Source organism: Hevea brasiliensis, chromosome 5 (assembly GCF_030052815.1).
Source record: "Hevea brasiliensis isolate MT/VB/25A 57/8 chromosome 5, ASM3005281v1, whole genome shotgun sequence".
Taxonomy (NCBI): domain Eukaryota; kingdom Viridiplantae; phylum Streptophyta; class Magnoliopsida; order Malpighiales; family Euphorbiaceae; genus Hevea; species Hevea brasiliensis.
In genome coordinates, this window is record NC_079497.1 from 97,309,258 (window position 1) to 97,320,402 (window position 11,145).

General features: G+C 37.3%; 1 non-coding gene across 1 annotated transcript; it reads right to left on the bottom strand.

Annotated features, from left to right (window-relative positions):
• Positions 1-519: 519 nt before the first annotated feature.
• Positions 520-626, bottom strand: LOC131180416 (small nucleolar RNA R71). The gene has a single exon (XR_009149191.1). It is a non-coding gene; the product is annotated as a small nucleolar RNA R71 (small nucleolar RNA).
• Positions 627-11,145: the final 10,519 nt, after the last annotated feature.

Genomic DNA, 11,145 nt, shown 5'->3' on the forward strand with positions numbered 1-11,145 from the left:
TAGTGCATGACTAGAACAAAACTAGAGGAAGAGGTTTTGGACTTGGATCCCGAAATAGATAGGACTCTAAGAACCATCGGGAGAGAAAGGAAATGCCAAGAACAAAATCAGGGAAATCTAGAGACTCCCGTCATGGTCAACAACAACAACAGACCAAGACTCCAAAGGGACTACAGAGCTCCATCTATCCAAGGATTTTAGCCTAGTGTTACGAGACCTACAGTGGAGGCCAATAACTTTGAATTAAAACTAGCATGGCTCCAAATGATTCAATAGACCCAGTTTGGAGGTTTACCTACAGAAGATCCACACTATCACCTCCAATGCTTTCTTGCCCTATGTGACACATTCAAGATTAATGGAGTCTCTGATCAAGCTATAAGACTCAGAGCACTCCCATTCTCCCTTCGAGATAGAGCAAGGAAGTGATTACTTTCATAACCAGCTGGAACATTCACTACTTAGGAAGACCTCTCACAAGCTTTTCTGGCAAGGTATTTCTCACCTGCAAAGATTGCAAAGTTGAGGGTTGAACTCAACACATTTAGACAAAAGGAAGGTGAATCACTCTATGATGCATGGGAGAGATATAAAGACCTACAGAGGGAATGTCCACACCATGGCATAGAAGATTGGCTCCTAGTTCAGAATTTCTATAATGGGCTACTGCCCTCTACAAGGAGCATAGTAGATTCAGCTACAAAAGGTGACCTAATGGAGAAAACAGTAGCAAAAGCACTTAAACTTTTAGAAGGGGTCACTTATCACAACTACTAGTGGTTAAATGAAAGGGGAAACACAAGAAGAACAACAGGGATCCTGGAAGTAGATGCCCTAAGCATGATAAATGCTCAGTTTGACCAGCTCACAAAAAGGCTTGATAGAATGCAAGCCAATGCCATAGGGATGAACAATCAATACTGCGACAACTGCAGAGGAGAGTGTATGACTTTTGAATGTAACAATTATAATGAACCCTCTATAGAACACCTAAACTATGTGAATAACGGAGGAAACTTCAATCAGATGCAGCTGAATAATCCATACTCAAATACCTATTATCCTGGATGGAGAAATCACCCTAACTTCTCATGGTCCAACCCGCAGAATCAGCCCATGAACAAGCAGCAAGGGTATAGACCACCAGCACCCCTAGGATTTCACAATAGAGGACAAAACTTTGCACAGCCACCGCCACCTCCTCAACCTCAACAGCTTAAACCAAAGTTGGCTATGGAATCCATGATGGAGGGTTTCCTAGCAGCCTAACAATAGCAAAATGAAATGATAAAGCAGTTAGCTTCCAGAATAGACTAACTAGCCACCCACAACAAGATGCTTGAAAACCAAATTGCTCAGCAAGCAAGTTCTTTAAGCAAGGCTGTTGGTAAATTGCCAAGTCAACCAGAAATGAACCTCAAAGAGCACTGTAAGGCAGTTACCTTGAGGAGCGACAGAACATTAGAAAAACAACCATCAGAGGGAAAATCAACTGAATAAACCCTTGATGAACCTGAAAACCAAATAGAGGAGAAAGAAGAAAAAGCTAAAAAGGAGTAGGAGGAGGAAATCAAGAAGAAGAAGAAGAAGGAGCTACCAGAGCCATATCAGCCCCCTCTACCTTTTTCCCAGAGGTTCCAGAAGGCTAAATTGGATAAACAGTTTGAAAAGTTTTTAGAAGTTTTGCAGAAACTCTACATCAACATTCCCTTTACAGAAGCACTGTCTCAGATGCCATCCTACACTAAGTTCCTTAAAGAGATTCTTTTGAAGAAAAGAAAGCTGGAAGACTATGAGACTATTGCTCTTATAGAGGAATGTAACGCCATACTGTAAAACAAGCTACCACCAAAGCTGAAGGATCCAGTAAGCTTCTCCATACCTTGTCTTATTGGCAATATGACTATAGACAAAGCACTCTGTGACCTAGGTGCAAGTGTAAGTCTGATGTCTCTGTCAATATGTAAGAAGCTGGATGTAGGAGAGCTTAAACCCATAATAATTTAACTGCAATTGGTTGATGGGTCTGGAAAGTACCCTGTGAGCATATTAGAGAACATCCCTATTAAGGTGGAAAATTTCTTCATCCCAATTGATTTTGTTATTTTGGAAATGGAGGAAGACATCCAAATTCCTATTATCCTGGGAAGACCTTTCTTGGCAACCACTGGAGTTATCATAGATGTTAAGAATGGGCAGTTAACTCTCAAGTTAGAAGATAAAAAAGTGGAATTCAACCTATTTAGAACAATGAAGCACAAACTTGAACCTGATGAATGCCTAAAGGTTGATATATTTGATAAGCTAGTTGAAGAGGAATTTCACAAAGCACACCCTGAAGATCCTTTTAAAGTATGCATAGTGCACAGCCACACAGCATATAATGAGAACACAAAAACTACAGCTTGTGCACAATCTTTAGCAGCTAATCCACCCCTACCATTAGCTCAAACTTTCAAGCTGGAAGAGCTAAAAGAGGAGCATCCAAAGAGCAAGTTGCAGGAAGACATTGAAGCTGTTGAACTATGGAACAAAACCTCAGGTGCCTTCAAGGTTAATGGTCAAAGATTGAAGTCATACTTCCCAGGGGACAGAATTGAAGATGGATTCACCCAATCCTACAACACCCCTCCACCTCCACAATGAAACTGAAGAACAGTCCAGCTAATGACTATAAACAAGCGCTTTTTGGGAGGCAACCCAAACACTTTTGTAACCTCTCTTTTTATTTTTATTACTTTGCTTTATGTTCTTTAATTTTTTTTTTTAAAGGTACCCCAAATCATAATTCTGCAAAAGCAAGGAACTAAAGGGAAGGGAAAAGGGAACATCAAGTTAAAATCACATAAGAGGAGATTGCACAAAACCGGGAAAGTAACTATGTTGCTAATACTTGCATTCATCTCATTCATATAGATAGGAATACTTTAGCATGAATCAAGTACATAAAAGAAAGAATTGAGAAGCTAGAAATTTACACGGGCCGTGTAAAAATTTTACACGCCCCGTGTAACATTCTGGAACCTCAAAACTACACTTTCATAGGCTTCAGAAACTTATACGGGTTCACCCCGTGTAACGTTACACGCCCCGTGCTTCAGAAATGGAGAGAAAAATTTTGAGTTTAAGGGAGACAGAAAGTTACATGGGTCCTCAAACATATTTACACGGACCGTGTAATTTGGCAAAAAGGGGAAATTCTGGACAGAAAATTACACGAGTTCTCGGATCGAGACCCGTATTGTGATACATGCCCCGTGTATCATGTCACAAATGCGATACTTGGAGCGTGAAAAAGTGAGAAACGAAAGATCAAAATGACCCTTTAAATTCCTCTCTCACCCTTAAAACTCCCTCCCACTCAAAGACCTTCCTCTCCATGCCTCTTTCTCTTTAAAAACCTTTCAAATCTCCTCTTCCCTCACAAAACTCTAGCCTTTCCTCCTCTCAAAAGCTCCAATGGCATCTGCAAAATGCCCTGCAAGGATAATAGGCTCTTTATCAAGGCAAGGAGGAGATTCCTCACCCTTACCTCCTCAGCCATCACCCCAAAGGCCAACAATAAGGCAAGCCCCACCTCCACCACCTCAACCCCAACCACAACACGCACCTCAACCACAACCCCCACAGCTAGCACAATCTGAGTTCTCTATTGCCTGGCCATTCAGCGATTCCACCCACTGAGACTTATGTGCACGGCTTAACAGCAAGAGGATTATCTCCACCGAGTATATGGATTTTGGGTTATTGGAATAACTCGACCTATGCGAGGAGGTTGATGGGTTGTTCGATAGCATTGGGTGGACTAGATTCACCCAACTCCAATTCCTCGCCTACCAGGGCACCACACTAGAGTTCCTTGGGAGCTTTAAGGCCACTATATGGCCCACTGATAAAGAAGACAGGGGGAGGATCAAATTTTGATTACTTGGCATTGATCGAGTGATGAACATGGACTAGTTCAATGCAGTGTTTGGCTTTGACAGCATCAGGTTCCAGGAGATCCCACAAAATAGAATGATCTACAACAGTGTGGACTTCTGGCACTCCATAGCACCGAACACCGACATCTATAACTCTAGTAAGTCCAAATCCTTTGGTATCACTAGCCCCGCTTTACAGTATATGCACAGGCTCGCTGCCCACACAATCACTGGCCCTGGAGATAGCTTAGGCATGGTGAACGTCAATGAGCTATTCTTTCTGTGGTGTAATGTCACCGAGCAGCGTTGTAGCATCGGATTCTTCTTATGCAACTACCTTTGCCGCCTATCTCACCAGCCAACAGGGCATATAGTGCTTAGTGGTCTCATCATAGCCATCGCACTTCATTTCAGATTCATCCCGAGGCATCACAGGCTGCGCTCCATCCCTGGCATCGCTAGAATTGTCCAGACCATCTACATATCCATGGGGATATGTAAAAAAGTTAGAAACACATGTTTTGTCACACCTTACCCCTCTGTAAGGCATAACATGATCCCATAGAATACGTAATGAACTACCGAGCTTCACCTACCGATAATTCATTAAGTACCCTGCAAGGGATTTTAAAACTATTTTCTTACTTTTTGGAAGTGGTGAGCATTTTGGTAGGAATTTAAAACATTTAATTGAAGTTTCAAAACTAGTTAAAATTTTTTTCCATTTTTATTTTTCCACAATTTAGTAAAAATTTCGACAGAGTGCCGTCTGTATTTTGAGAAAACAGTTCTTCAAAAACCTGTAAAAAGCACTTCCAATATTTGTTTTCACAACTTCCAATCACCAAAATAACTTAGTTTATCATAATGCAATTCAAGTCCACAACTCAATCAAAATTTGTCATTTCAAAATATCTCATCAATTCATTCTCATTATATTTAATATTTAATTTACAAATACATATCTTAATTTATAAAAAAAAATTCAAAATACTATATTACAATTTACTGTGCAACTGCTCAACTTTACATTAATATATATAACATTACAATATTTACATCAAAATAACTATAAGGGTATAAATAAATACCCGTACCAAAAAGGTCAATGTAGTCCTCTATCTCAATAGCAGCTCACTCTGCTGCTTTCTCCTTGCCCTTATCTACGACAGCAAAATAAGCTATTACTGAGTATAAAAATACTTAGTGGTGCACAATAAAAATTCAAAATGTATTACATAAAACATTTATTGATAAATCACAATTTAAATATTTCACAATCACATTTCACAAATTATCAAAACTCATTATAGTACAATTTTGGTCAAATAATTTAATAAACACAGTGTTGCCAATTTATACACAACTTAAGCCATGATAAAATTTTCGATCAATGCCACGTTGTACACCACGACAAAGCAATCTACAACCCCTCTAATCGAAATCAATGAGGGAGGTGGCTAGTTAGCTAATGAGTACTCATCCGATCTACAACCTCAACTGGTAAGCCAGAGAGGGAGGAAAATAAACGATCTTAACCCCATAGATGGAGGAGAAATAATGTGGTACTGTAATGCTAAGTGTGAACACAAAATCAATTCAAAACAATGTACTCAAATAATTTAGGAAAGATCACAAACAATTTCAAAAAAATCATTTTTGCAGTCACAAAGTGGCAACACAATTTATAAATAATACAGTGATTTCATAAAGCATAACAAGTCAAATTTTCACTTAGAAAATAATTACATAATTTATTGTGCACAAACCTGACGTGAGTCGCCTCTAAGCCTTGACTAGTCTCTTAGACTTTCTGGGTCTCTTTTTTTTTTTCAGCTGAAACACACAATTGACAGTGTTTCAGTATCTTGTCTCACAATAAATCCAATAATTAAATTAATATATGCTCAATTCTAGCCCCAATATGCTTAAACTTATGTTTTTGAAAATTTTCATGTCGAGGTTACTATTCATGGCACTATTCAAGTCAAAATGTTGACTTTCTTATGCTTAAAAGGTATGGGAAATCCAATTATACCCACATACCACATTTTGGTTACCAATTTTGCTGGTTTTTGTTGCTTTCTCAAATCTTAAGTCTTTTAGGCACAAATTTCAAATTTTTAGTTTTGGTGTCCTATTTTGCACTGTTCCATCGGTCATGTTGCTATGGAAATTTAGCTAAGTTTTCTCCATAGAAGTTGTTCCTTATTGTCTTAAATTTATTTTCTTTTTTGAATCACTCTATTTGGAGTTTTGTAGCCCTAGTTATGGCCATTTGAACATGGCTGGCCGGATTTGGTTTTACCCAGAATTCTGGGCATTCACTGGATAATGACAGTTTTTGAGGGTTGAATGCAGGTGGTTTTTCAAATAGGTTATAATCAAAATTTGGGTTTGTTTTCTTCATGAAAGTTGTAGGTCTATGTCTCAGCTTTCTATCAGTATAAAATTCAATTCATTTGGACCTTCCTAGGCTAAGTTATGCTCTTTTATGTAACTACTGTTCATTTGGTCATTTTTGTACAAGTCAGTTTGCCCAATCCGGATTTGGCCAAATTGTTCACTAAGTTAGGGTCACTTTCTAGGCATGATTCCTGAATGAAAAATGTGTCATTTTGTGTCTAGTTTCATTCTCAATTGGCCTCATACCAATTGGGTTGGCAAATTTTCAGTTTTGATCCCTGAAAGGGACTTAGGTCAAGCTGCCTGCAGATTGACCCTCACCAATCCGAATTGGAACTTAGTTCCAACAATTCATACACACTACAAATGGTCATAATTGACCATTTCTCAACTTGAATAATGTCAACAACATCACTTGGCCAATTCTCAAATTTTTCTTCAATTTTTCACAATCTCCAAACATGACCTAGAAGCATTACACATTTCTGAGGATTTAACCCAAAATCGTTTAGAGTGGAGAAAGCGAATCCATATAGCCGACCCTAAATTTTTGGGATAAAGGCTTAGTTGAGTTGAGTTGAGTTGAGTTTTCACATTCTCCAAACCCTAGTTACATACATTTCAACTCTAATGCAAATTTAAAGTGTATATTCATGATTTATACACTTAATTCACTACAAATAACCATTCAAAACCATCAAACTCATTCATATCAAACCCTAACCCTAGCTGGACGAATTTCATGTTTGGTCCCTCAATAATTTTTTTCTTTTGATTTTAAGTTAATATCTAAGTTACTTGAGCTAAACACACAAATAAGAAACCAAAATTTTCAAAGTAAATTGCTTACCTCCACTTGAATTTCAATTCTTCAATTTCACTCCCTTATTCCCTTTCTTTCCTTCTTCAATCTCTTTCTCAAGTTGATCTAACAAGTTTTTATGGAAGAATTTGAGGCAAGGTAGGGTTAAGTTAGGTAAGGTAGGGTTAAGTTAGGTGAACTCAAGCTTAAGATCAAGCCCCCATGGTGGTTTTGTAATGGAGAGGGAGAGAGAGAGCTTAGCCGGCCAAAGAAGAAGAAATGAAATGATTTTATTTTTTTTGTTTTATGTATAATTATCTTAAGTTTAACTTAGTCAAAATTTGCATTCAATTGAAATCATTTATGACGTCATGGTGGGGTCACTTGGATGATGTACTAAACTTTTCTCTTTTTTTATTTTTTATTTCTCAATTCTTCTTTAATTTAATTCTACATTCCAAAATTTTCATTTCTCTGATTTTATTGGACAGTTAGGTCAGGAGTCAGCTCTAGAGGTGAATTGACCAAATTGCCCCTCGCTGGTTCAATCCAGTTTACAAGTTATTCGATATTTCTTCTGGATCCTTGACTTAATTATTTGACCTACTTAACAATTCTTTTTCGTGATTTTCTCTCTTCCACTGTGTTCACAATAGTCCTAAGGACCGCAGCGTCACATTTTACGGTTCGAAATTTGAGTTTAGACTGACCTCGCAGTTATTCCCGAGAAGGTCACCCATCACTGTGACTCCCGACTCATTTAACTTTTTGGGTTCTGTTTTTCTTCTTTATACTTAACTATTTGGCAATTACTAATTATTTACGTTCAAGTCTTATCTAGGCGTCTTAGACGAGGTTCTAATTTCCTTAATTGTCCGAACTGACATCTGTCACCGAAACAGTAAAATATACCAGGCTATGCAAATAGGGGTGTTACATGTTTCCTTGTCAATGCCGAAGGGAACGTCATCCCTAAGAGGGAAGAAGCACGGGAAGACCCTGGTGAACCTTCACAGGCATAGGAGGAAGCCCAAGAGCCACTCCACCATGAGTCCCCTGCTCGAGTGCCTCCCTATACACCACCATCGACAGACCCCGTCCTTTTATACCTTAAGTGTATGGAGACCACCCTAAACAATAGGATGTAAGCACTCGAAGATAGCCTCCAGGAAGCCCACAACAAGCTTGATATGATAATGGAGAGGCTGGATGGAGAGGGACCCTCATTAGTGTCAGAGACTTTCTAGAGTTAGGACTTTAGGATAGGTTCTTTCATGTAAAATTTATATGCCTTAGTCCTAAACTATACTTGTAGGTCTCTATTACTTACTTTTTATCCAAACTTTTAATTTTTAATGCATAATATGCTTTTTCATAATTTTTGTGCTATATCTTAATTTTGCATATTATGTTGCCATTGAGGACAATGTCAGATTTGAGTTTAGGGGTACAGAAGCATTTCATGCACTACATTCATCACATTTCATTACATTGCTTATTATATCCATATTATACTTGTGTATCAAATTTCCAGAAAATTTTGCAAAATTTTAACTTCTTGAAATAGTTTTTAACTTAGAATTATAACCACGAATATTAATAAGCTAATAATTAGACTCCACAGAATTGAGGAATGAATGTATCTGGATAGGCAAAAAGGGATTTAATTTGTTGTTTGTGAAATACTTAATCACTTTAATGGAGCTAGACTAGTTAATCCCCTTCATAGCTATTAATTTGTCACATTGAACTTGCAAAGTTAGGAGAAAATTTTTGAAATACAAACAAACCTAAAAATGCCTCAACAGCTCTAGAACATGTCTTTTGGACCTATCGAGGCAAAATCCTAGCATATGCTAGATAAAGAAATGATTAAGGCATTCTTTGATATAGCCTCACTAAGCCTTAGCCATCCCTAATTAAATTATATACCCTTTACAACCAACTTGAGCCTATATTTTTATCCATATAATTTTCCTTGTTTACCCACAAATATTTACCTAGCCCCTTGCCTAAACACTCACCTCACCCTTTTGAGGAAGTCTAGCGTATGAAGGATAGGTATATCGAGTGTAAAAGAAAACATGAGGAGAAGATGTGAAAACCAAGAAGAGTGCAAGTGTGCAATTAAAATCAGAAAAAATTTCTCTTTCCAACCCAACAAAAGCAATGAGTTTGGCAGAGAAGATAAAAGGGACATAAAGCAAAATAAAATAAAAAAAAAGTCCCAAAATAAATATCATGATAGTATTCTTGGCACTATAAAGACCCTTCTTCCCCATGCAAAATCGCCAAAGCAAACTTGGTATACTTAGAACTTTGTGCATGAAAGGCTATCCTCATATTTGTATTCCTTAAAACCCTTCATTGGTAACCAAATCATCACCCTTTAACCCCATTACAACCTTTCTAAAGACCTTTTGATCTTTTGAAAGTGTGTGCTACATTAGTGAAAATAGGAAATTGAGATGTGCCTATGGAGTTGGAATTAAATCAAACTCAGTAATTTCCATAACAGAGGCAAATTTAAGGGAAGTAAGTGTTTCTTAAGTCTATCCTGCTAAAACGAGTTATTTATGACTCATTAATAGCCTTGCATAGAGGAGCAATTAGTTGAAACACCATGAAAGGGGTGAAGCTTTAAACAGGCAGCTATTGAAACCCTTATGACTTGAAAAAAGGTAATTGGTATGAAGGATTGAAGGAGTTCAATTATATGCATATTGAATTTATGGTTTTATTTCTAAGTTATACCCTAAAATGTGTTCTAAAAAGGTTTTGATTTGCTTGAGGACAAGCAAAAGTCTGAGTTTAGGGGTATTTGATACACTTGTATTATATAGATGTTTTTAAGAATATTTGTACAACATTCCATGGCATTTAGATAGGTAATTTCATGCATAATCTCCAAATTCATCAACATTTGTAAATTTAATCACTCTGCACTAAATTTTATGTTTTCTCCATATTTTCAGATGTTTAAAGGAGGTTCCAAAGCATAGGAGTAAAGAAGGATGCTTGGAAGAACTCAAAGAAAGAAGATTATTGCTGATACATAGTACACGGGTCATGTAAATACACCACAGACCCGTGTAACTTGTTGCCTATAGACCTCGAAGAATTCGTAGAAGAACAACAGTTCACGGGCCGTGTAATTGGACCTATGTAACTAGCTGACGCCCGTGTAAGCTTCTGCCTCGACACAAGATGTAACATTCAAAACTCCAGTAAGTTACACGACCCTGGGCCGTGTAGTGACACACGGGCCGTGTATTTGCTGACAGCCAGTTTCCTAATTAAGGTTCCAGCTCTAGTTTTTATAGAGAAAAGAGACTTTTAATGTTTTTAGGACTCTAAAAAAAACCTAACCCTAGACATTCAATATAAATATAAGCCGCAGAAAACAAAGAAGGAGGACTGAAGATCGAAAATCTTCAGATACACATTTTCATCATTCTCTCTAAGCCGTCTTGAAGAACAAGGCATTATCACCAAGGAGGAGTCCTCAGTCGAAGTTTCACAAGTTCAAAGCTGCAGATTCCCTTTGGTTCTTTTGTTCTATTTCTTTAAGCTGTGTTTATGTTCTTTTATTTCATTTTTATTATGTCTGTTAAACTCACCATGAGTGAGTAGTTTCCTTATTCTAGAATTAGGAGAGTAACCCTTGTAATTATTATTATGGATAAATATTGAGTTTTATTTATTGGAATTGAGATTTATTCTTTGATTCAATTTCTTCTATTCTTAATGCATGCTATGTGTTGGTACTCACCTAGTTATGATCTAAGATATTAATCGAAGAAATGAAAGGTGAAGATTAGTATTGGAAAATCAGGATTTTGAACTTAGAAAATCTAACCCAGAGATAGGCTGATGATCTTTGTGGAATTCCATAATTAATCATAGATCTTAAAGGGCTTTTATTAGAACTAATCACTAATGAAAGTAGGGTTTAGCTCTAATCGAAACACGCCTTAGGTGTCTTGAAAGAGGACCTAAGATATATTAGGATTA